The sequence below is a fragment of the Kogia breviceps genome, chromosome 12 (genome assembly GCF_026419965.1).
Source record: "Kogia breviceps isolate mKogBre1 chromosome 12, mKogBre1 haplotype 1, whole genome shotgun sequence".
Lineage (NCBI taxonomy): Eukaryota > Metazoa > Chordata > Mammalia > Artiodactyla > Physeteridae > Kogia > Kogia breviceps.
Window position 1 is genome coordinate 79,151,306 of NC_081321.1, and position 23,920 is coordinate 79,175,225.

At 43.0% G+C, this 23,920-nt stretch overlaps 1 protein-coding gene across 1 annotated transcript in view; it reads left to right on the forward strand.

Annotated features, from left to right (window-relative positions):
- Nucleotides 1-521: 521 nt before the first annotated feature.
- ELK3 (ETS transcription factor ELK3) overlaps nt 522-23,920 on the forward strand; it is a 76,296-nt gene continuing 52,897 nt past the window's right edge. The window contains exon 1 of the mRNA XM_059082503.2: nt 522-903. The gene's annotated coding sequence lies outside the window, so the exon portion shown is untranslated. The remainder of the gene's footprint in view (nt 904-23,920) is intronic.

A 23,920-nucleotide genomic window follows, 5' to 3' on the forward strand; every position in this document is an offset into this window, starting at 1 on the left:
GCGCTGGCTTTTTTTTTTTTTTTAATCCCAGACAGGAACTGTGTCCATCCCCTGACAAAACCCGTGCCTCCTTTTCTGCACATGCAACATCTTCTCATCCTAAGCAATCACGCCCCCACCCACGAGCAAAGCAGCCCTTGGCCCAGAGCACCCGGACCCCACTCCCGATGCCTCCTGGCCCTACAACTCTTCCATCCCAGCTGACAGAAAACAGCGAGTCCAGCGGCCTCCCCACTTCGGGCCTCCCCGCCCAGACCGACCGAGCAGGGCAAGACCCCACTGCTGGGCCCAGCGCGGTCCCCAGCACAGGGACCCCTAGAGGGGAGAAGAGGGACCCCCCGTCTCGCCACAACCCAAGCTCAGCCCCTCGGCGCGCCGGGGGCGGCTTCTCTGCGTTTCTGGCCGAGCTGCCCGCCCCCCCGTGGGGAGGGGCTGCGGCCACGCGGAGTCGCCCGGGGTCCGGAGGCTCCTCCCCGGGGGTGGCCGAGCAGGAAGCGGGGAGCGGCGGCGGGCGGGGGCGCGGTGCGGGGCCCCAGGCGGCGGAGTATGCGCGGGCCTCGGCGGCCAGCCCCGGCGCACAGCCGCGGCCGGGGCGCGCGGCGCGGGGCGGAAAAGCCTGTTTACACAGACTGCACACCGCCTGGGGAATAATGCAGTAAAGGAAGTGAGCCGGCTCGGCCTGACTGCTCCAACTTCCTGCTCTCACACACACCAGAGGAAAAAAAAAAAAAAAAAAAGAGGAGCGAGAGAAAGAAAAAAAAAAAGGGGGAAAAAATCAGGATCTCATTACAAGAGCAACAGACCGTCTGCAGACGCCTGTCAGCATGGAAAGTCGGGGACTTTCGCCCGGTTCCTCCTAGAAATTCCCCCGAAGAAGGATCTTGAAAACTCCCCCGCATCTGGGTATGTAGTAGGGTCCGTGCCTGTTGCTCGGACAGTTGCAAAGTTTCGTGGGGCTTGGTTTTTTCTTTCTTTCTTCTCTCTGGCTTGGTGGGGGTGGGGGTGGGGCGGGTGGGCACCGCGTCGGAGGCTGCAGGCCCGGGGCTGGGGGCGGCCGCGGGGAGTGGGCGCAGCTGGGATGCTCCTGCGCCGGGTCCACGCGCCCGCCCGGGGGCTGCGGCCACCCGGCGATGGCACACCCCGCCCTGGGCTGCGCTGCGAACCCGGAGGAGGGGGCGCGCGGGGGAGCGCGGGGCGGTGAGACTTGGGGTCCCCCTGGGAGGAACGGTGACTGGAGCGGGCTGCGTGCCTGGAGGGTGGACCACCGCTGACCTAGCCGGGCCTGGGGCTCTCCTTGGGGTGGCAGTGGGCACCGACGCTCGGATTCAGGGAGAGGACAGGGGTGGAGGGGGAAACGGAGGGCGTGGGGAGCCGAGCCGCGGGCCTGGGGGCCGCGTCCTCTCTCGCTCGGCAGGTGACCCCCGCCCGGGTCCCCGCCCCAGGCGCACGCCCAGCCGGACCTTTAAAGCCGGTGGAGTCATTACTGGTCATGGTTTTGGAGGAGGACCGGACAGGACATGGTCTTGGAGTCCCCAGCACTTTGGGATGGGGCTCTTCAGCTTGCATCTGAATGTTGGCCTGTAATGCTTCCGTAACTTTTGGGGGGGAGGAATTACAATTTTAGAGGGCTAAAAAAAAAAAAAGAAAAAAATTAGAGGTCTCGGTTTTGTTACGTTTTCTGAACTGAATCGTCCGGAGGACAAGCTGCAGTTAGGCGGCGGATGGAGGTGGGAGAAAGAAATGTTATTTCAGAAACTGCAAAAGGGGCTTTTTAGAAGGAAAAAAAAAAAAAAACGAGTGTCGGGAGAGTTTCTGGCTTGTCTGGAAACGGCAAGACTAATTGCCATGCGCTTCCGCTTTGAAACTGGCAGCAGACAGCATCTTGAAAATGACTCACTAGAGGAGCTCACAAAGAAACTGTGGTTTGCTTCTTCTCAGGTTTATGTATTTGTGCCTTTTACAGTTTCCTTTGTAGTGTTCGAGGGGTCACCCGCCCCTTCCCCGCCGCCCCCCTCCCACCCTCCTGCATTTGGAAGTCCCTGGCGGGTCTTTAACTCCCCCCAGCACCCCGGCAGGGAGGCGGGACGCTGGGGGAGGCTGAGTTGTTTTTGGAGTTGGCTGGGGAAGAGGGTTAAAGGGATTCTGCTGCTGCGGGGGAAAAAGTTCCCTGAATTTTCCACTGGCTGCTGCAGGAAGAGAGAGCCCCTGTAGTCATTGCTAAGTAATGTCTGCACACACACCAACTAATCTCATTAGGAGTTTCCGCTGCTCGGCACAGGAGGGGTTTTGTGCAGCCACTGTCAGCCGGGGGAGCCCTGCGCTGGAGAGGGAGACAAGTTACGGCTTTATTTATTTAGAGGGGCAGTCGCCCAACGAACATTTCAGGGCAGCATCTTGAAAACTTTGAAGTCATTTTGGCCATTTTGGATTTCGAACTTACAGGTTTTTCTCTCCCAGGTGTGTGTGTTTTCTATTTATTGCCCAAGCACCTCAAACACACCCATCCTCTCGCGTCTGTGCTTCACTCCTGGCGGGGGAGGGCGGAGGTGACGAGAAACCAAGCATGTTCCGGGCATCTTTTAACGAGCTCAAATTGATTTCTGAGCCGCACTGCCAAACAAAATACCCTCCGGTCTCTCTCCCTTTTCTTCTGTCTCTCTGTGACACACACTTATTTGGGAAAGGTCAGTTATGAGTTTCAATTTATGGTGATTATAAAATTACAAATTGTGTTAGGAGGGCACGTGGGTCAGACAGTTAAGAAGACTGTCCCTAAGTGTTTTTGGAATTTCCAGTAATGATCCTTTCTGCAAAAACCCCTGATGGTCATTCTATGCCAAATATAGCAAAGGCCTTCTGGCCTTTTTTTTTTTTTTTTTTTTTTTTAAACCTTTAAATGTTGGAAATGTGTAGAGTTACTAAAAAGGGTAAAGAATGTTAAGGAACCCGATTGGAACTGTGGGGCTCCTTTATTGACAAGGACACGCTGCTCTCTTGAGGGTTTTTTAAGGTGTCCGTGTTTCTTCTCCGGTGGCAAAGTATGTCCTAAAAACAACCCAAACAACCCGAGCAGGGTGTGAGTCAGTGGACATGAGTACAGGATGTCCCTAACACCGCACCTGGCACGGAGTAGATGCTCAATAAATGGTTGCATTGAAAGCTGTGAGTAGGATAACAGAACTTATATTAAATAGATAAGGAAAAAAAAGCTTTCCAAAGCCAACATCGCTTTGCATGACCATTCCTTAAGGGATGAAGGTTGTTAAGTATTCTCCTTTCAGGACTACATTTCCTTCAAAATAAAAAGGGGATAATTAGAGTTCTTCATTCGATAAGTTATTATTCGGAATGAATAATGTTCATTTATATCAATAGTTTTCAACTGGGAGTGTTATTTTGCTCCCCAGAGGACTTTTGGTTGTTACAATCAGAGGGGGTTCTACTGGCATCTAGTGAGTAGAGGTCAGGGTTGCTGCTAAAGATCCAACAATGCCCACAAAGAATTTTCTAGCCCCAAATGTCAGGAGTACCCAGATTGAGAAACGCTTGTTCACATTAATGATGATGATAACATTTATATGCATTCATTCAAGGAATAGGACATTTAAAAGTAATCACTGGCACTTTTCTGCCATGTGAATAACACAGTATGCATGAATTTTCTCTGTTTTCAGTCAGTAATATGTGTGGAATGACAGGTAAATAAGGACGGTGTGATGGTGTACCTTTGTGAGCTGAATTAGACCATCTCTGAACACCACTCAGTTGGTGCTAATGCTTTTTAGACCAGAATGGCAATAGCCCAGATGAGGGAGAGCAGCTCCATTTGAATTTTGAAGTTTGCTAAACATTTATTAAAGCCCCCCTCTTTTTCTTATTTAAAAAAAATATATACTAATTCAAACCTGGTAATGTACAGTAACAGTAACTCTGAGATCATATATTGAAATTTATATTTGTAATAACTTTTTAGAACTTTTCCTGAAATCAGTTTTAAAGGGCTTCCAGGCAGTGCATATAAATTAAAATATTCCTTTCTTAGCTGTCACGTATCGGATTTTGTGCGTCCTGTGCCACCCAATTATGTATCTATAGGATTCAAAAAACCAATATGGTTGCAAAACATTACCTAAGACAAAACAAACCTAAAACACTTAAAAAAAATTATCTAAGGATGTGACTTCCTGGAGTACAGTCTTTGTTCGCTGATGGTGAATTACTGCTTACTAATTAACGGCTTTTACTCCCTTCCAGTCCCAGGGAATGATTCAGCTATCTTCATGTTTCCTAGACCTGGGGTTCCTCATTAAACTTTGGACAGAGAACCCATTTCTTTTATTGTGGCTGTAGGCAGCTGACTTCTGCCCCTAAGGGCCGGTACCTGCACATATAGATGAGCTATCCTGGTCGTTTATATGAAGGACTCCACTCATGGCAAATTTTTCTGTATGTTTAAGGCAAGAGTATTTTATGTTTTATTATTTATCCATAATTCCCCTTTGCCTTTGTAGATTGATGACATATTTGAGATTACATTAGTATAGCAATATTTTCTAAAGGTTAGTTGTTTTTTTCTGTTATAAAAAATACTAATATGAATTATCTTAGGAAGATGCAGAAAACCACAAAGAAAAAAAAATCTCCCATAATCCCTCTGTTAACATTTTGGTGTATATTTTTCTGGTCTTTTAAAATACATATACACACAGCTGCACATGCACACACATAAAATTTTTAATTGGAGTCACACTATACTTTCTGTTTTGTAGCTTATTTTCAGTTAACGTATCATGTAACACAGTTTAATAACTGGTACTAAGACCAAAATTACCACACATAGAGCTCGTATTTATTGATCTAATAAATGTGTTGACTCAACAGTGGATTGACATAATTTCTACATGAACTTGTTCAGTGTTTTTGTCTCTGGCTCCAAGTAATGTTCTAAGAATGCTGCCCTCTTGAAAGGCTGAATTCATATGTGCTGTGCAGTTTGGGATTTTGATGAGTTTGTCTATGATTTAAGGATGAGTCATGATTTGCAGTAGAATATCAAGATGTAGTAAAAGGAAGTCCAGGGTGCAACACATCAAAATAGAATGTTCAGTGATGAAAACAGAGAAACTAGGTTAGACCAAAAATACACCTTGAACTTCTCTAACTATAAAGGAGGGAGGAAGGTTTCTCTTGCACACTTGGTGACTCTTACTTACTACTGTTTCACTTTATATCAGTAAAGTTTCCAAACTTTGAAATTGGTATTTTAAGTAGATTTTCAGTTCAACAGTAGTATTGCCCATGGCCAGTTTGAACTGAGATCATGTAGCTTTTTGGTTGAAACCATGGCAGTGAGAACATGAAAACTCCAGTTTTGCCACTTATAGTACAGCCCCAGTAAACTGAATTATCAGAGTGTGCGTGCGCGCACACTGTTTTTGTTTTATTTTTTATTAAAGTATAGTTGATTTACAATATCGTGCTAATTTCAGGTATACAGCTCAGTGATCCAGTTACACATATTTATATGCCTATATATATTCTTTTTCAGATTCTTTTCCCTTATAGGTTATTACAAAATGTTGAGTATAGTTCCCTGTGCTATACAGTAGGTCCTGTTGGTTATTTGTTTATATATAGTAGCATGTATATGTTAATTCCCAACCTAATTTATCCCTTCCCACCCCCCTTTCCCCTTTGGTAACCATAAGTTTGTTTTCTATGTCTGGGGTGCACTGTTAACAAATCCTAAGGGCCTTCAGTCTTTTAAGTAGAAATTTGACTCCCAATTACCCCTACCCACAACCGAAATGAAAATGGCCTTTCATCCATTACTGGAAACTTAACATATATGTCAGCAGTTTAAAAGTAAACTTTGAATTGATCATTTCAATAAGTTGTAATTTGATTTGCCACTAGGAATTTCTCATTGACCACTTTATGTGTTTTAATTTACAGTTGCTGGAAAGTAATTATTCAATTAGGAATTAAATGGGATTATTTTATAATTGGCCATGAGAGTTATTTGCATATTTTTAAAGAAATTAAGATGATGGTTATACTAATATATTCTGATTTGAATTGGACTAAAATGAATTTACTCACATACATGCTTTAAAGAGAAGTTCTAAAGCACACAGTATCCTAAGTCTTTTGAAAGCTACCGTATCTAAGAACAATTCCTAATGTTCCAGGTATAAATATGGGAGTGATGGGGTAGGTATAAAACACATGTATCTGATACCTTCTCTTACACTGTTTGGTGAGGTTAGGGGTCATTTACTCCAAACAGTAGAATGAATCTGAGACTCTAGGTGTCTTTTACTTTCTTTTACTGTTGTATAACTTATGTACGTGAAACTGCATAGATCTTAAATGTTATTGTATACACCTATGTAATCCCCACCCCTACCTCTAAGTAGAGAATACTTCCATCACCCCAAAACATTCTCTGGCTATTTTTAATTGTATTATGGCAATTTCATGACTCTACCATGTTATTACACCCCAGAGCACCTGGATAAGACACTGCAGTATTTTTATTTAATCTACTTGGTTAAAAATAAATCATCAGAAAGTGTGGATTTCCTCATCATCCAATAAGAGGAAAAAATCCTTTCCACACTATTTAATATCACTTACACTAACCAAAAGTAATATGTATGCTGCGGGGAAAACGTAGATTCCCTTAAAACCCATTGTGTTTAGAGGATATCACTTAAATCTCCCTGGACCTCAGTTTCCCTGGCCGGAGGGCAAAGTGGCTGGAGTAGAGAGGTAGAGACGATCCCTTGCATCCGGAAGTCCTATTCGTCTCTGCTCTTTTTTAGAATAAAGAACTTGGATTTTTCTAGGAGTTGTGAACGTGTAAAGTGACTTTGAGACATATACAGCAATTTTTAAAAACTGTTTTGTGGTGGAAAAAGGGATTCCCCTTAAGTTTCCCCTTCAAGCCCATGTCGGCCCCTTATTGAATAAGGAACACCTGTGGGAAGGTCAGTATTAGCTGCTGTGCTTCCTTTCCTCCTCTTTTTGAGGTCTGTGACAGGTACCACTCATTTCTAAAGACGACTGCCTCGTTCTTGAGGACACCAATGACTGTCTCCAGGCTGGGTGCTGAGTAGGCCCCAAGATTTTGATCACCAGGTCAGGTCCCTGCTCTTTCCTCCTCATGGTCTTTGAAAATGCTGTCCATCTTCCACCGCTGGATCTGAGGGGTCCACATTTCCCTTCACCCCCCTCCCTCTGGTCCCTTCTCCGCCCACAAGCTAGAGCAGTCCTTCCAACACAGATCCGACCTTTTCGCTCCTCTGCTTACAATCTCCCAGTGGCTTCAGCTGGGATAGAGACCAAAAATCTTTAATGTAAGCAGCATGCTGTGATTTAGGCCCACTACACTGGCCTTTCCTCAATTCCTCAAATGTGTAACGTGCCCCCTGGCCACCGGGCCCTTCTAAATGTTGCTCTGTCTTCTGGAAACTCCCTCCTGGTCCTCCGCTCCCATCGATTTCTCTCACCCCACTTTCGACCCAGTGTGTAGTCATCTGTCAGGTCTCAGCTCAACCATCTCTATCCTGGGGAAGCCTTTGCTGGGCCTCCAGACTAGATCTCCCCAGTCACCCATCCCTGGCCTTCGGAGCCCTTGCCACAGGCTTCATTTACAGGTTTCCTTGTTACCTGAATTCTCCCTCTGCAGATTCTTACTATCGAAGCACAGGTACCAGTTTCAGATATATATTTCTGGAGATAGGGCGGGTGTTTCTCATTATTCATTAATATTCCTTATCCAGAACTCAGGAACCAAGTAGATTTGATAGCAGGCCGGCTACCCTTTGCTATCTGAAGTCACTCTCCAAAGCCTGGAATTCATTAGGTTCGGAAACTGAGGGGTATCTGTGCGTGTATGTATCAAGATGTGTTTCACATCTGTCTTGCCCATCAGCCTGTAAGCTCCCTCTTCATCTGCTATTCTCATCCTGGTGTTTATCCCAGCCCTTTGTACAATATCTGGCATTCGTTGAGTTAAAAGCAATCTGAAGGGGGAAAACTTCTGTCACCATAGCTCCTCTCCTTGCATTTTGCCAGTGGACTTGATAAAGCACTTTATTGCTATGCCTAAATCCAACTCTTTCCTAGACAGTCAATTATTTGAATTAATAAGAGGCATATTTGTTGGTTAAACCAAAGAGACAGCCGAGAAGATCCTGTATAGAGGATATATCATTTTCCAGAATTTTTGTCCAGATTTGTAGGAAAAGTGAATATACAGAGATCAGGTGTGTTAACATCTGAGAGGACCAACTTTAGCCCTGTTGTTGATATCAGTGTTATACTCAGAATGGTTGGTTAACAGGTAATTTATAGGATAGTACAGCTTGAAAGAATCTCAGTGTAAAGTTCTTTCCATGTTAAAATTAATCGTTCTACAGCAAGTATCATAGTCCTTTATCAAGACTTCAGTTGACCAAATTTTCATAGATCCCTTGGACTGAGTTCTGTAATATTCACTGTTGAAATTGCTTCCTCACTTATACTAAAACCTGTGTGTGTAGCTTTTGTCCATAGCCTTTTATAATTAATAAATGACATTTCTGATCGAGTTTTAAAATAATGACACTGCCTGTGTGATGATGAAAGGATGAATGATTAAATACCTACATCGTTTTTGGTCGAGGGCTAGATCTGCTGTTACTTTCAGCTGGGTTTTGCCAAGGAGTGGTTTGTTGATAGTCAAACCTTGATTAACCATAATGTGTAATTAAGCAGATTATTTTTTTCTCCCTGCACTTAATTGTCAGAAGAGAGGTTAAGACAACCACCACCACCACAACAGAATAAGCCCCAGAATTTATTCCAGGATGTGCTCCTGGGTAACTGCAGGGTCTGTCTGTAGGAATTAACTGCAGGGATTCTTACGGTGATGTAAGTCCTCATCATTTTCAGAATGGTGATACTGGGCGCAGAATGATCAGAATGCTCTGTGAGCTCTATTAGGCAAGGGGGAGGGCTGTAGATGTGAGAACAACTTCCTAACACGAGTAGTTAAGAAGAATACATCTCTGGTTAATACTCAGTGAACTGGAAATGTAACTTCCCCTCTATTCCCCTTACTGGAGTTTGGAAGGTTTGTATTTAGAGGCTAAAATATAAGCCATTGGTTGTTGGAGATAAGCATTGGCAGATGAGGAGTGTGTGTGTGTGTGTGTGTGTGTGTGTGTGTGTGTGTGTGTGTATGTATTGCCTCCATAGATGTAGCTACAAGGGGAATGCATGAGTCTAAGAGAATGGGACAGTATGTGATCTCAGTTTTTGCTCCTTCTCTGTAGAGTCAGCCTTCTCATGTAGGATTCAAGCCCCACTTCTGTACAGAGGATTAGAGCATAAGGGAATGTTCGCTAAAGTGCTCCATCCCAAAGAATCATTATTTCATTGTGAGAACTCAAGACAGAACTTGGATTTTTGTTACCGTTTTCAGGAGAGGAGAAAGGTCAGATGCCTCATAATTTCAGCAAACCCCACACAGAACATATATAGGAAGGGACCAAACCATTTAGTATTATTTGAAGACTGTATGTGGAGGCGGCTCCTTCATCCTCGTGTATGGTCTTGTGTTCTGAAATCCTCTGGAATCTAGAATTGATGAGTGTTGTGGGAAGTTATTTTTGCTGCTGTTCCTGCCTGTTTTTCAAGCTCCAGATACTGATCATTTAGACCAGAGGGTGTTGGGTAGTAGAGCGTGGCTGGGGTTTTTTTTTTTTTTTTTCTTTCAAAAAACATTTTAGAATAAACATCCCCAAATTCTCCAAGTGACAGTCTGAGACAGGGTTGGAACTGGTTAAACCCCAGGCAGAGAGAGAGAGAGATGCTGTCACATCCGTGCTGAGCCTATAGAGGAGGGAAGAATGCCTGGTGATGGACCCACTTCACCTCTGATGGTCGAAGCAAAACCAGAAGCATCGCTCGGCGAGACACTCAGCGTCCCTAACTTAGCTTCATTCACTTCTTTACGTTCTTTAGCCCTAATTCTCAATTCTGCACTTATGACGTTGAGTACTTTTGAAGAGAGCAATTTTTCAATGTACATTTTTAAAAAATGAACCCTTCTCCGGTTTCACTGTTTATTTTATTTATTTATTTTTTGGCCACACCGTGCAGCATGTGGGAACTTAGTTCCCCGACCAGGGATTGAACCCATGCCCTGCTACATTGGGAGCGTGGAGTCTTAACCACTGGACCACCAGGGAAGTCCCCAACCATTTCTTAAAGTGAATTACTTTCATCACCAAAGTATATGCTGTTAAAAGATGTCTTGAATCAAACAAAATGACCCAAGAGTACTTGGGCTCTCAAAAGCTCCGTGGCTCACTCTCAAGAGCATTGCCCAGCTTTGATTTAAATCAGAGCTGAACCACAAGAACGGCATCTTGCTGTAGGCTTTGCCACATCCTTTGTTTTTGTTTTGTTTTGTTTTTAACCTAAATATTAAGACCTACCAATTTGTCTTTAGGAAAGTAGAAACTTTAAGACCTTGATGTAGAAGATCGTACATGTACCAGATGATTAAAATACAGAAAGGGTGACTTTCTTTAGCAAAGGGGAAAGAGCATCTAAAACGGAAACTGGCATTTGTTTTGTACAGTTAATATTTTCACGTGGAACAATTACTGGAAGAGTAAGCAGAGGAACAAGTCGTATGTGACATTTTAAAAAGGGCTAAAGCCGACTTAGTGGATGGCAGATTTCCCGAATGGGAATTAAGGTCTGTGAGGGGGCCTTAGGTACATATCTGATATTGGATGCTGATGTCACCAACAGCCATTCTTTTGTGTGGGATGCTTTTGTTGACTTCTTGAAGGAAATGTGTGTGTACAACATCAACCTGACACGAAAGAATGAACTCTCGGTCTTCCACTTGATGACAGTTTCAATGTTGTTTTGTTCACGTATTCATTGCAGTTTGGGGGTTAATCAACAGGTTTTTTTTTGTGTGTGTGTGATACGCGGGCCTCTCACTGTTGTGGCCTCTCCCATTGCGGAGCACAGGCTCCGGATGCGCAGGCTCAGTGGCCATGGCTCACGGGCCCAGCCGCTCTGCGGCATGTGGGATCTTCCCAGACCGGGCCACGAACCCGTGTCCCCTGCATCGGCAGGCGGATTCTCAACCACTGCGCCACCAGGGAAGCCCAATCAACAGGTTTTAAGTGCAGTGTATTGGAGGAGATTATTTAGTTTTGAAATCACTCACTGTCTATTTTTGCAACAGTTTTTTTTTTTTTTTTTTTTTTTTTTTACAAATAATTGTACTCAACAGAAACACCAAGATATTTTAAATGTGTTCCACTTACTGTAGTTTGTCTACAAGTCAGGCTAGATTTTAAATGACATTCTGTGAAAAACAAGATGCCTTTTGCTTGCTATTTTAACTTAACGCCGTTGTAGTTTTGCTTCATGTTAAGAAGAACTTTATTAGCAGTTATTTAAATTTAGAAGAAACTGCATTTTGGCACCGTACTTGTTACATGTAGCTAAACTTGATGACTGTACAAAAACGTGGGAGAGAAATATGTATATGGAGACAGTAAAGCTATAAAAGGGAGAGTCTACCTTCATGACTTTAGATGCAGCTAAAATCCCCCACAGATGTCCACCACATGAGCAGGTGATGATATTTTGAAGGCTGCAGAGTCACTGTTTTTTATAGATCCCTTCCAACGTGAATATATTATCATACCAGATTTATGTATACATGTTGAGGCCTAGAATTTGCATTTTCTAAACCATGCAAGAGTTTTGCCGAGAAGAGCGCTGAAGAAAAGCAGGGATGCTAAAGTGACCTCAGGATCTGGAAGAGTGCAGTTCTTTGCTTAGGTAACCGCCCCTGGAAGGCAGCTCTTAGTGTTTCTCCAAAATCCCTAAAGAAGATGTCACACAAATACCAGTAACTTGTAACATTTTTGCAACAGTACTGTATATAGTGGGGCCCGAACACTAGCTAATGTCAATATTTTCCAAATCTTGACATTTCCAGAAAGCAGCACATTTTGTGAAATGTTACACTTCAGAAAAAGGGGAAAAAAGGGTTTATAATACTATTAGCCATTTGCAAACTATCAGTTCAACTATGCTATATTGTAACGTTTTAACACAGATCATATATTTCTAAACAATATCAAGATCGGCTAACTAGTTATCATTTTCTATTTTTGAAAGACATGTAAAATGGTTTCGGTGGACTTATTCCAGGAAGAGGGAAAGATAACTTTTCCAGGAGTGCTGATGTTAGGGACCATTTTCTTTAGTGACTTAAGCATCCAGACGTGATTGAAGAAATGATACTTTATTATTTTAAATTCTGTAGAGAAGACGAGGGAGTTCTCCGTTGCTCGGGGAAGAGACGACAGCTCTCTCCCTCTCCTGGCCGCTGCCAGGGCTCTCTGGGGAGGGAAGCTGGAAGGAGAGGGTCGGGGGTTCCTATTGCTCCGACCGTTCCCAAGATCAGTAGCTTGATGTGTCATGCGTGTGTGAGAAACAGCTGCTGGTGAAGAGACATGTTCTGATGAGGGCATAAGTGAAGTAGAGAGAGACTGAGACGACCTGTGGGAGGCTTTGGTCGGCCAGGGCAGCAGAAGCAATGGTCACCCGGGAGACAGCTTTGTGGGGGGGGTTGCAGAGATGAGGGCCACAGGGGGAAGGAAAGGCCCTGAGCCTCTCCCTCGGGGGGACTGAGGGAGGTAGAAGTGCCTGCAGATGTTGGAGGTGGCTCAGACCAGGTGTGTGCAGACCAGGGAAAGGGAAAGATGCACAGATCTTACCTTTCTGCCAGGAAATGCCTGACGCTGCAGCTGAACTGGCACGCCGAGCACAGCTGTGCAGATTTCCCGGTCCCCACGGTCCCTTGGGGATCCTTCTGAGAGGAAGGGATGGTGTCTCGGGCCACACCTGACTCCACCCAGGACTCCTTCCTCCCTGGCCCAGTGTGTGTGCGCATGTGTGAGAGAGACAAGGCAGATGTGATGTTGACGATCATTTGTGTGGTTGGCATTTAAGGAACGGCACCGACGCAGCAGGGCACTATTGTTAAGCAAAACATATTGCTGGTTGCCATGGATGTTTTAAAAGTGCACTGTCCAGATTTTTAATTAGCAGAGCTTAGGACATGAATTTTCTTTTATTAAACATGTTTTATCTTGCTTTTTTTTTTTCTAATGTTTCCACTGGGTGGTGCTGCAGGAATTCCTACCTTTTGCCTTGGATCTACCCTTCCCAGAAAGACGCCTCTAAAGCATAATAGGAGGAAGTCCTGATTTAGAAAGATTTTACAGTTTCAACACAATAGAGGAGTTTGGAGGATGCTCTGGCAGGAAATGCTTCAGTTTCTGGATGTGGAAAAACTACCATCATTTTGTGTCATACAAAAGTGTTCTTACCGCACTGGGTATATACTTGTGGCCTTCACCAGCTTATTATTTAGCTCAGAAAAGGTTTCAAGTTTATCTGAAAGGTTATAGTTTCATTCTAGCAGAAGTGGCGTGGAAGATTTCCTTTATTTTTGATTTTTGCAAAACTAAACAAAGTAAGCAAGTAAACATTTTCTGATGTGAAGGCAACCACAGATTTAAAAAATCTCCCTGTGAAGGCTTTATTTGAAGCTGAAGGCATTATTCCATTTTTATGTTAAAGATCACTTACATGATCAAAAGGATATTCTAGATTTTTACTTTCGAAATACTCTTAATTGTAAAAAGTCTTTGAGTTTGCTGACCTTCATGTATGGAGGGGGATACGGTTGGCCTTGCTTAAGAAGTTGAAACAGAAGCTAACATCCCTGGGCTTCCCTGGTGGCGCAGTGGTTGGGAGTCCGCCTGCCGATGCAGGGGACACGGGTTCGTGCCCCGGTCTGGGAGGATCCCACATGCCGCGGAGCGGCTGGGCCCGTGAGCCATGGCCGCTGCGCCTGCGCGTCCGGAGCCTGTGCTCCGCAACGGGAGAGGCCACAACAGTGAGGCCCGCATACCACAAAAAAAAAAAAAAAAAAAAGAAGTTAACATCCCTGCCTGAGGTCACGCAACTCTTTAAGGTCATGGCTACGATGAGAATTTATATGTTCTGACTTCCAATGTTTCCCCTTGCATACAGGATCGAATTTTATTAATATTAACAGTACAAAAATTTAGGTAAAAGATTTTCCATTCAAAGGCCTATGAAATATAAGAATCAGGGGTAGTGTGGGGGGGGAAAATAACCCACTGGAAATTAGGGAGCTCATTAAATTGAAGCTCAAATCCAAGAACACTTAGCAAGATCTTAAGTAAGTTTTACTGAATGCAAAACCCCTGTTTAAATTTTATGTGTGTGTCATGAGATGCCATGAAATCCCAAATATGGCTTAGAACCTGAAAGAGGGCTTCCCCAAAGGTGTCTGTTTTTAAAGGAAAAATTTTTAGCCCCTGCTGTGTGCTCACCAAGTCCTGTCAGTCTTGTCGTTTCAGTGGGATCCCCATCCTGTCCCTATTCACAGTGCAGTGTTTCTCATGGTACATGTTGTTGTTACGTGAAGTGCACACAGGTTTGGGGCCCTGCTTCCGGGCCAGGCGAGATCACCTACCTTTCATTTTCCTTTTCACTTTCCTCCTCTTGTTCCACCATACAGTGTGCACACACCAAACAAGAGGATGAGTCTTTCCTGTTGAGAAGGAGCTAGGTTACCGAAGGCACAGCTTCCCACATCCTGTCTTCATCAAGAGGCAACCTCGATTTTTTAGCATTGGATGAAACAGCTATGGATTTAAACCAATAGCAGATCTTTTTAAAGGGAAACTGGGTTTTTTAAAAAAGGGATGGTGGGATGGGTTCAAGTTTTCTTAAAAACAGAACCAGTTGGAACAACTGGAGTCACAGATGAGGCAAGCCAGAGATGAACAAGAAAACTTCCTGATTTGATTTCTCATAGGAATGTTGTATCGCCGTCTGTGTTAAAATGGGACTTTTCTCTTAGTAACAGTGAGATGTGCATATAAGAAATGAAGCCTCTGCTGGGGGAACTATGTGTGGTGATTAAGAAGCTGGACTTTGGAGCCACGTGCCCTGTATACAAGTCTCTGTTTTCCCAAAATACTCCCGTGGCTGGAACGTCTTATTCTACATTGTTAAGTCATGCAGTCAGTATCAAATTCAGATAATGTGTATAAAGTGCTCAACACAATGCCTGGTACATAGTAAATGCTCATCAAATGTTAGTGTTAAAAGAGAAAAGCTCCTATTAAAATAAGTAATGGATTTTTTTTTGGTAGGAGCCCTATTCTTGAGAATTCCATGGACACTCAGTATTGGCTGGTGGGGGACGATATAGGTAACATTTCCTTTAGAATGGGACTCTTTGAGATTTATAAATTACCTTTAGGATTTAAATATATCTTTTTTTCTCTACTAGAGAATGTTAGAGTTTCAGAAATGGTCCAAGGACCAAACACAGGAAGAACATACTGCCCTGGGAGAGAGAGAGAGAGAGAGAGAGAGAGAGAGAGAGAGAGAGAGAGAGAGAGAGAGAGAGAGAGAGAGAGAGAGAGTGTGTGTGTGTGTGTGTGTGTGTGTGTGTGTGTGTGTGTGTGTGTGTGTGTGTGTGTGTGTATCTATTCTCTGGGTGTAATTATATGCTTTAGGTTGACCGTATGAGACTGCTGGTATTTGACCCATAAAAACAATTTCATATGGTTGAACCTAATAGTTGGTGATATGGTTAAGAAACATAATTTGAAAGAGCATCATAATGAGAGAGATTATAATGAAGAATGATTATATATTATTTATGAAAGCCTCAAAAGTCAAAATTGGTCAGGCAGCCTTGGACCACTAATCATTATACTGATACAGCTTCTGCTGTGTGCAGTATTATGAAGTAGTCTTGAATTTTCACTGGGGACTTAGTAGTAGTTTTATCACATTGAGTGTATCATTTTTCTAGCTCCATACTCTTTTGAGCCAAATGACTACTGTTAGGAGAATTCGTTCAGTATTTTTTTCCACGTTGAATTCATATGGTTAATCACTCTGGGGAAGAAAAAAAAGCCTCAGTGAGTTTCCTTGGGCAATAAGAGTAGCAGTGTTCTTACAGAAAGCAGACTTTGGCCGTCGTGTTGAGGGTTAAAACAGAGCTAACACACAAGGCAAAATGAAACCAGAGCTGCAATTACAAAGTGGGACAGATGTAGGAGGCCAGGTTTCCTGTGGCCCATTTTCCAGTTTCCTGCCTGCAACCTGCAGAAGAAGAGGAAGCCAAACGTTACCAAGTATGAGAGCTGAAAGGGGACGTGCTTCAAGCCAGAATTAAGATCCTCACAAACAATACAGACAACAAAAACAATTGCAAAGAAAGTGAAGGTTCGGGTTTAGTCCAGAAATGTCTGGTAAGGAGCAACCCATCTGTTTAAAGAAAAAGCATTGTCAGCAGAGCCTATACTTCTCTGTGAGACTCCATGGGGGCACCTGGGGACTGTCTCAGGTTGTAGGAACCTCTGATTTTTTTTACAGTCAGTCCTAATCATCTTTCAAGATGTCTGCTTTTTTAATACCATTGGTTATCTGGAAAGATTTTCCCTGCGGTGCCCAGGGCTTCTGAGTCTGTTTCTCGGGCATGTTGACATACCGGGGAGGTGGATGCGATTAACTGATTGGCTGTAATGAACTACAGCCTCACTTTGGGAAAGCTGGGTGACCAGTTGGCCGCTTTGATCTAGCAGGCTTGTGTTCCTTTAACTGCTTAATAAAATTATGTCTGATGTTTTCAAGGAAGAGATTAAATGGAGACGTGTACATATGTGGAGGACTACAGATCCTACACTATTTGTGTGGCTACCTGATGGTGAGCCACGTGGGGAGATGCTGGAGAAGTGGATAAGTCCATCTTTCTCCCAAGGAAAAAAAGAGAAAAATAAAATTCTACTGTGTCTGGGCTCTTCAGCATGTGATGAAGAGTCTCTGAAGTCAGATGTTACAGTCCCTACGTTAAAGGTAAAGAAATTGAGATCCCAAGAACTTGAGATCCACGGCACACTTTTTTATTGAATGCCTGTGGTTTGCCAGGTGCTGTGTTGGAATTGCTGGGTGACGCTGATGGAATGATGGCTAACAAGAAGTAGCTCCATCTGTGGGAGCCTTGTTGAAAGCTTCGTAGAAGGCGCAGATGCAGGCAGCATCTAAGCCTTGTTGAAGGCTCACAATGTACGGGGCACTGTGCCCAGCTTCTCCCATACACTATCTCATTCAAATCGACTTGTTTCTTTCAGGAGCAGAGAAATAGGTGGGTGCTTCTGGGATAACGATTTATGTTTTTTTTTTTAACCTCGTGGACTGATCCCCACCTCTTCTTCTGGCCCAGGAAGAGCAAACTCAGTACCAGGAACATTAGGAAGTTTGGGGATGTTGGCAAATTAGGGGCCCAAGGGGTATCCATGTGAGGCAGCCTAGAGTGAGAAGAGGCCCTTTCCCATCTGCATGTGGGCCTAGCCTGAAAATGTGGGATAAGATAGGGCTGGATATGCAATCATGGGGTTGGGGGGAATAGCCTGCATATACAGATGTGGGAGGAAGTAGAATGGCTGCAACGCACTTTCCCAGCTGGCGTTAATGTAGCCATCCAGTTCCTTTAACAAAGGAAATTCACCCATGTAAAAGTCTCCAACAAACCAGTTGAACTGCTTCTCATTTACCCACAGACAACAGAGTTTCAGAAGGAAGGAGGGGTGGATCATACACACAGTAAAGGGCAGATGTTGTTATTACAGTGGCTATCAGTGATTTCCCCAGAAAAATCTTTCTCTGTCCTCAGATAGAGGAGTTATTTGAAAAACCGGATTTGAAAAACATTGTGAACTCTAAAGGGTAAAAAAGTAGGCTGAGCGATGGCTGCTTTCCCTCTTTTCCTGTTCACTCCGCTCTTCAAAGCATGGACAATCTGTAGATATTCACAGAATGAATGAGAATATAAACATTTTTTAATAGATAAGAGAACTTTGAGGGACATGAACTGGGCCTCACCGATTAGCTTTTTTTTTTTTTTTTACATGCAGTGTTTGACAATAATTAAAATGTCTTCTGAAAATAAATGTTAATAATCTTAGTTTCACCTTCTCAAAAATAACAAGAAAAAGACTTCAGTTTGGGCTGCTTAGTTACCAAATATTAATCCTTATTGACTTGGTGCCCTAAAATTATTCTGTGCTGAGTTATCGCAGACCACAAATAGTACAAATTGTTGTTTTCCAATTCCTTGCCTTAAGTACAGGTGTTTTTTTGTTGTTGTTTTTTAAAAAAAATATTTATTTATTTATTTGTCTGGCTGCTTCAGGTCTTAGTTGCGGCACGCGGCATCTTCATTGAGGCATGGGGCATCTAGTTCCCTGACCAGGGATCGAACCTGGACCCCCTGCATCAGGAGTGCGATTGGTTCCTGACGTTTCTCTTGGACACTGATAACATAACAATACAGAAACTCTTAATAGATGTTGCTCTGGACACAGGAATTGGACTTCAGGGAATTTTCAGTACTAAGTGTTCAAATCCATACTCACTTCTGTAACCATGCGGTTTTTAACAAGTAAAAAGACATGAACTTGCAACACCTACTTTGTTTATTTCTTACACAGGAGTTTTTCTCCTTTCCTTGGGCTCTCTCGTTTCTGACTAATTGGTGGTGTTAAGTTGGCTAATTTCTCTAGTTCCCACAATATGTAGGATTTATAAAGATAATCTGACCCCCCTCAGGCCCCACCTCAGTGTAACTTTAAAAATGAAACCAGAAACATGCAAAGAGAAGTGTTAGGTTGCCACGGATATAAAGAAGAGCAAATAAGTGTGGGTTTTTCAGCTTCTAAGAATGGAAGCAAAAACCTCACGCTTTGCGTACATGGTCTGGGCAGTCCCGTCTCACGTTAGGATGTCTGGCGCCACCTTGTGGCAGATAGAGAGAATGCCTGCCTCCAAGGGGAGGAAAGCAACTTCTATGGGGGAGGAGGCGGCCTGAGAAGGGGCCGGGGCAGGTCTAGGTGTCGGGGGGCTGAAGCTTAAACAATTTGGGGGAAATCCTCTTTGTACAGGCCCCCACCAGGGTATAAATACAAAATCCCTGGGGCCCCTAGACTTGTGCGAGGTGGTGGTCCCTGGGGCATTAGGATCTACCATCAGCTTCCCTGGGAGCCCTCCTGGCTGCAGAGTGACTAGGTGGTAATGCTGGCGGTCATGGGGCAGGGCTAACTCTCCTGGCAGCCTGGCCGCTGCTGGAGGCTTGGTGGATTTTGAAGGAGCACAGTAACCTCTGGACTTAGTTGTTGTTGTTGTTTTAATTGAGGTAGAGTTGATTTACAATATTAGTTTCCAGTGTACAACAGAGTGATTACAAATTTTATAGATTAAACTCCATTTAGAGGTATTATAAAACATTGGCTATATTCCCTGTGCTGTTCAATATATCCTTGTAGCTTATTTGTTCTATCTATGGTTGTTCAGCAGTTAGTTGTGATTTTGGTGTTTTCGTGAGAGGGGGTGTGCTTACGTCCTTCTACTTTGCCATCTTGTCTCTGCCCCGTGCTTATTTATTTTATGCACAGTAGTTTGTACCCTTGTCTTGTCTTTCCCCGCTTCCCCCTCCCTCCTGGTAACTACTAGTTTGTTCTCTGTGTGTCGAGGGTGGCCTTTGTTTTTCAGGCAGAAGTTGGAGGTTGTCTCTGGGTAGATCGCAGAGCCGTTTCATCCAGGCCCCTACACTGAGCCTTGCTTTCACCTCTGCCATCGCTGCCCCCCACCCCTGCCCTGCCCACTGTGGGGAACATCTGCCTCTGTCCTCTCACCCTTTTCTTTTTTAAGGTGGGAGAATATTCTTCTCTTGCCTTCTGGCCCCCAGAACCTCAAATGCTCTCCTACCCAAGACTCACTCCTGAGGACACAACTCAGTGAATTATAAATCTGTACCAGAACCTGGTTTTTAGGACCCAACAGAAGCTAAATGTTAGCAAGGAAAGGGGAGAAATTCTGGGCCTGCTCTCTGGACAGCAGCAGTTCCGTAACTCAAGCTTTCACCTTTTGAAGGAGGGGGTTTGATCAAATCCTCTCACCCTTTTCACATTTTCCTCACCCTTTTGTTTAAGGCTGTGCTCAAGCTTACTCTTCTAGAAAGCCTTCTCCAGCTAGTCTGATCCTAATCCTGATTCTGATGTGACTTCTATACCCTTGCTAGGAGGCGGTATAACAGAGTGGCTAAGGGCATGGGCTATGGCCTATACTAACCTCAGTTTTATTCATTCATTTATTTGACAGATGTTTCTTGAGCACCTACTATGACCTGGCAGTGATCTAAGAGTTAGGGCTGCATCAGCAAGCAAAACAAAGTTTGGGACTCATGGAGTCAACATTCACGAGCAGTGCTTTTCAAACCATCTGTGGAGAAGGACCGGTGTTTTAAATTTCCAGTACATTGTGGACTGATAATTTTGGATAATACCATAAAAATAAATTACTAGGAAAATAAAATTAAAAACAAAGATACCAAAATACAAGCCCCTAGTTTTTATTATAGATTAGGCAGACATAAGATTACATTTCGATAAATAAGAATAAACATAATGGGGGAAATAATTACAAAAAGCTACATATTCAATGAAAATGCATATAAAGGCAGTTATATAGGAGATCACTATTCATACTGGTAACTTTTGTCGTTCTGTAATTTTAGCCAAAGGAAAAAGTCATAAGTGAAATAGAGATTCCCTCTATTAAATGCCTATAAGCACACTTTAAACAAACACCATATTTATTAGTACTTCGCTTTTCATGTAGAAAAGTGTTTAGGTTGACTAATTAATCTAGGTTGGATACAACAGTGCTACTTTCAGGAGACGAGGTATATAAAGTGTTTCTGTGTTTTGTTTTAATTGCGCTCGAGAGAAGCCCATATCACAGAGGTATGTTGACCAGACAGAAAGAAGAGATTTTTAAACCCATTTCAGCGAACTCAGGATATTCATTTTTTAACTTTCATCTAAAATGCAGCAAGTTTGCTGAATTTTAAACTCCATCTTCATTCCTTCATTAGTTGCCAGTTCCAACAATTTATCCTGTAACATAATACAGTTACAATTAAATCATCTTTTAATGAAACCAATGAATTCTAGATTTTTATACACTTTGGGGTTACAGTTGAAAAACTAACCTTGAACATCACACATTTTAGCATGGTCTTTCTTCATGTTTCTGACTAGTCCATAGTTTGTGCTGACCAGAAAAGCCTACTGATCACATACTTGGACGTGGTGACAATGACAGATTGCAGTGAAGTCTCTAAATATTTACTCTCAATTCCTATACTTAAACTCATCATGGACTGGTGACCAACAGTTTGCACTGACGTTGGCCACACAGAGAGTAGACTCTGCTCCTCCACAGTTGGGCCTCAATTTCCTCATCTGCAAAGAGGGAACATTAATTTTATTTAACTCAGAGGGCTGTTGTGGGAATTCAGTGAGATAATGCAAAGTGTTTGATATATGGTAAAGGCTTAATAGATAATACCCAACATGTACAGAGAAAACCAAGAGAAGGCTCTTATAATCGGAAAAGACAGATTAATGAATGAATGATAACACTGGAGGACAGACTATGATAAAGTGCTATAAGGATCCCTGGGATGAGTATGTTCACATGAGTGTGTGAGTGTAAATTATGTCCATTTGGGAGGACCTTTTGATCTTCTCTGTCCTGCGCTTTGTACTTTTTTTTTTTTTTTTTTGGCACCCTCTCCAGCATTTATTGTTTCTAGGTTTTTTGATGATGGCCATTCTGATCGTTGTGAGATGATATCTCATTGTAGTTTTGATTTGCATTTCTCTAATGATTAATGATGTTGAGCATTCTTTCATGTGTTTGTTGGCAATCTGTATATCTTCTTTGGAGAAATGTCTGTTTAGTTCTTCTGCCCATTTTTGGATTGGGTTGTTTTTTTGTTATTGAGCTGCATGAATTGCTTATAAATTGTGGAGATTAATCCTTTGTCAGTTGCTTCATTTGCAACTATTTTCTCCCATTCTGAGGGTTGTCTTTTGGTCTTGTTTATGGTATCCGTTGCTGTGCAAAATCTTTTAAGTTTCATTAAGTCCTATTTGTTTAATTTTGTTTTTATTTCCATTTCTCTAGGAGGTGGGTCAAAAAGGATCTTGTTGTGATTTATGTCATAGAGTGTTCTGCCTATGGTTTCCTCTAAGAGTTTGATAGTGTCTGGCCTTACATTTAGGTCTTTAACCCATTTTGAGTTTATTTTTGTGTGTGGTGTTAGGGAGTGTTCTAATTTCATACTTTTACATGTACCTGTCCAGTTTCCCCAGCACCACTTATTGAAGAGGCTGTCTTTTCTCTACTGTATATTCTTACCTCCTTTATCAAAGATAAGGTGACTAAATGTGTGTGGGTTTATCTCTGGGCTTTCTATCCTGTTCCATTGATCTATATTTCTGTTTTTGTGCTAGTACCATACTGTCTTGATTACTGCAGCTTTGTAGTATAGTCTGAAGTCAGGGAGCCTGATTCCTCCAGCTCCATTTTTCGTTCTCAAGATTGCTTTGGGTATTCGGGGTCTTTTGTGTTTCCCTACAAATTGTGAAATTTTTTGTTCTAGTTCTGTAAAAAATGCCAGTGGTCGTTTGATAGGGATTGCATTGAATCTGTAGATTGCTTTGGGTAGTAGAGTCATTTTCACAATGTTGATTCTTCCAATCCAAGAACATGGTATATCTCTCCATCTGTTTGTATCATCTTTAATTTCTTTCATCAGTGTCTTATAGTTTTCTGCATACAGGTTTTTTGTCTCCTTAGGTAGGTTTATTCCTAAATATTTTATTCTTTTTGTTGCAATGGTAAATGGGAGTGTTTTCTTTTTTTTTTTTTTTTTTTTTTTTTTTTCGGTATGCGGGCCTCTCACTGCTGCGGCCTCTCCCGCTGCGGAGCACAGGCTCCGGACGCGCAGGCCCAGCGGCCACGGCTCACGGGCTCAGCCGCTCCGCGGCACGTGGGATCCCCCCGGACCAGGGCACGAACCCGTGACCCCTGCATCGGCAGGCGGACTCCCAACCACTGCGCCACCAGGGAAGCCGGGAGTGTTTTCTTAATTTCACTCTCAGATTTTTCATCATTAGTGTATAAGAATGCCAGAGATTTCTGTGCATGAATTTTGTATCCTTGCTACTTTACCAAATTCATTGATTAGCTCTAGTAGTTTTCTGGTAGCATCTTTAGGATTCTGTATGTATAGTAGTATGTCATCTGCAAACAGTGACTGCTTTACTTCTTTTCTGATTTGGATTCCTTTATTTCTTTTTCTTCTCTGATTGCTTTGGCTAGAACTTCCAAAACTATGTTGAATAAGAGTGGTGAGAGTGGGCAACCTTGTCTTGTTCCTGATCTTAGTGGAAATGGTTTCAGTTTTTCACCATTGAGGACGATGTTGGTTGTGGGTTTGTCATATATGGCCTTTATTACGTTGAGGAGAGTTCCCTCTGTGCCTACTTTCTGCAGAGTTTTTATCATAAATGGGTGTTGAATTTTGTCAAGAGCTTTCTCTGCATCTATTGAGATGATCATATGGTTTTTCTCCTTCAGTTTGTTGATGTGTTGTATCACGTTGATAGATGTGCGTATATTGAAGAATCCTTGCATTCCTGGGATAAACCCCACTTGATCATGGTGTATGATCCTTTTAATGTGCTGTTGGATTTTGTTTGCTAGTGTTTTGTTGAGGATTTTTGCATCTATGTTCATCAGTGATATTGGCCTGTAGTTTTCTTTCTTTGTGACGTCTTTGTCTGGTTTTGGTATCAGGGTGATGGTGGCCTCATAGAATGAGTTTGGGAGTGTTCCTCCCTCTGCTATCTTTTGGAAGAGTTTG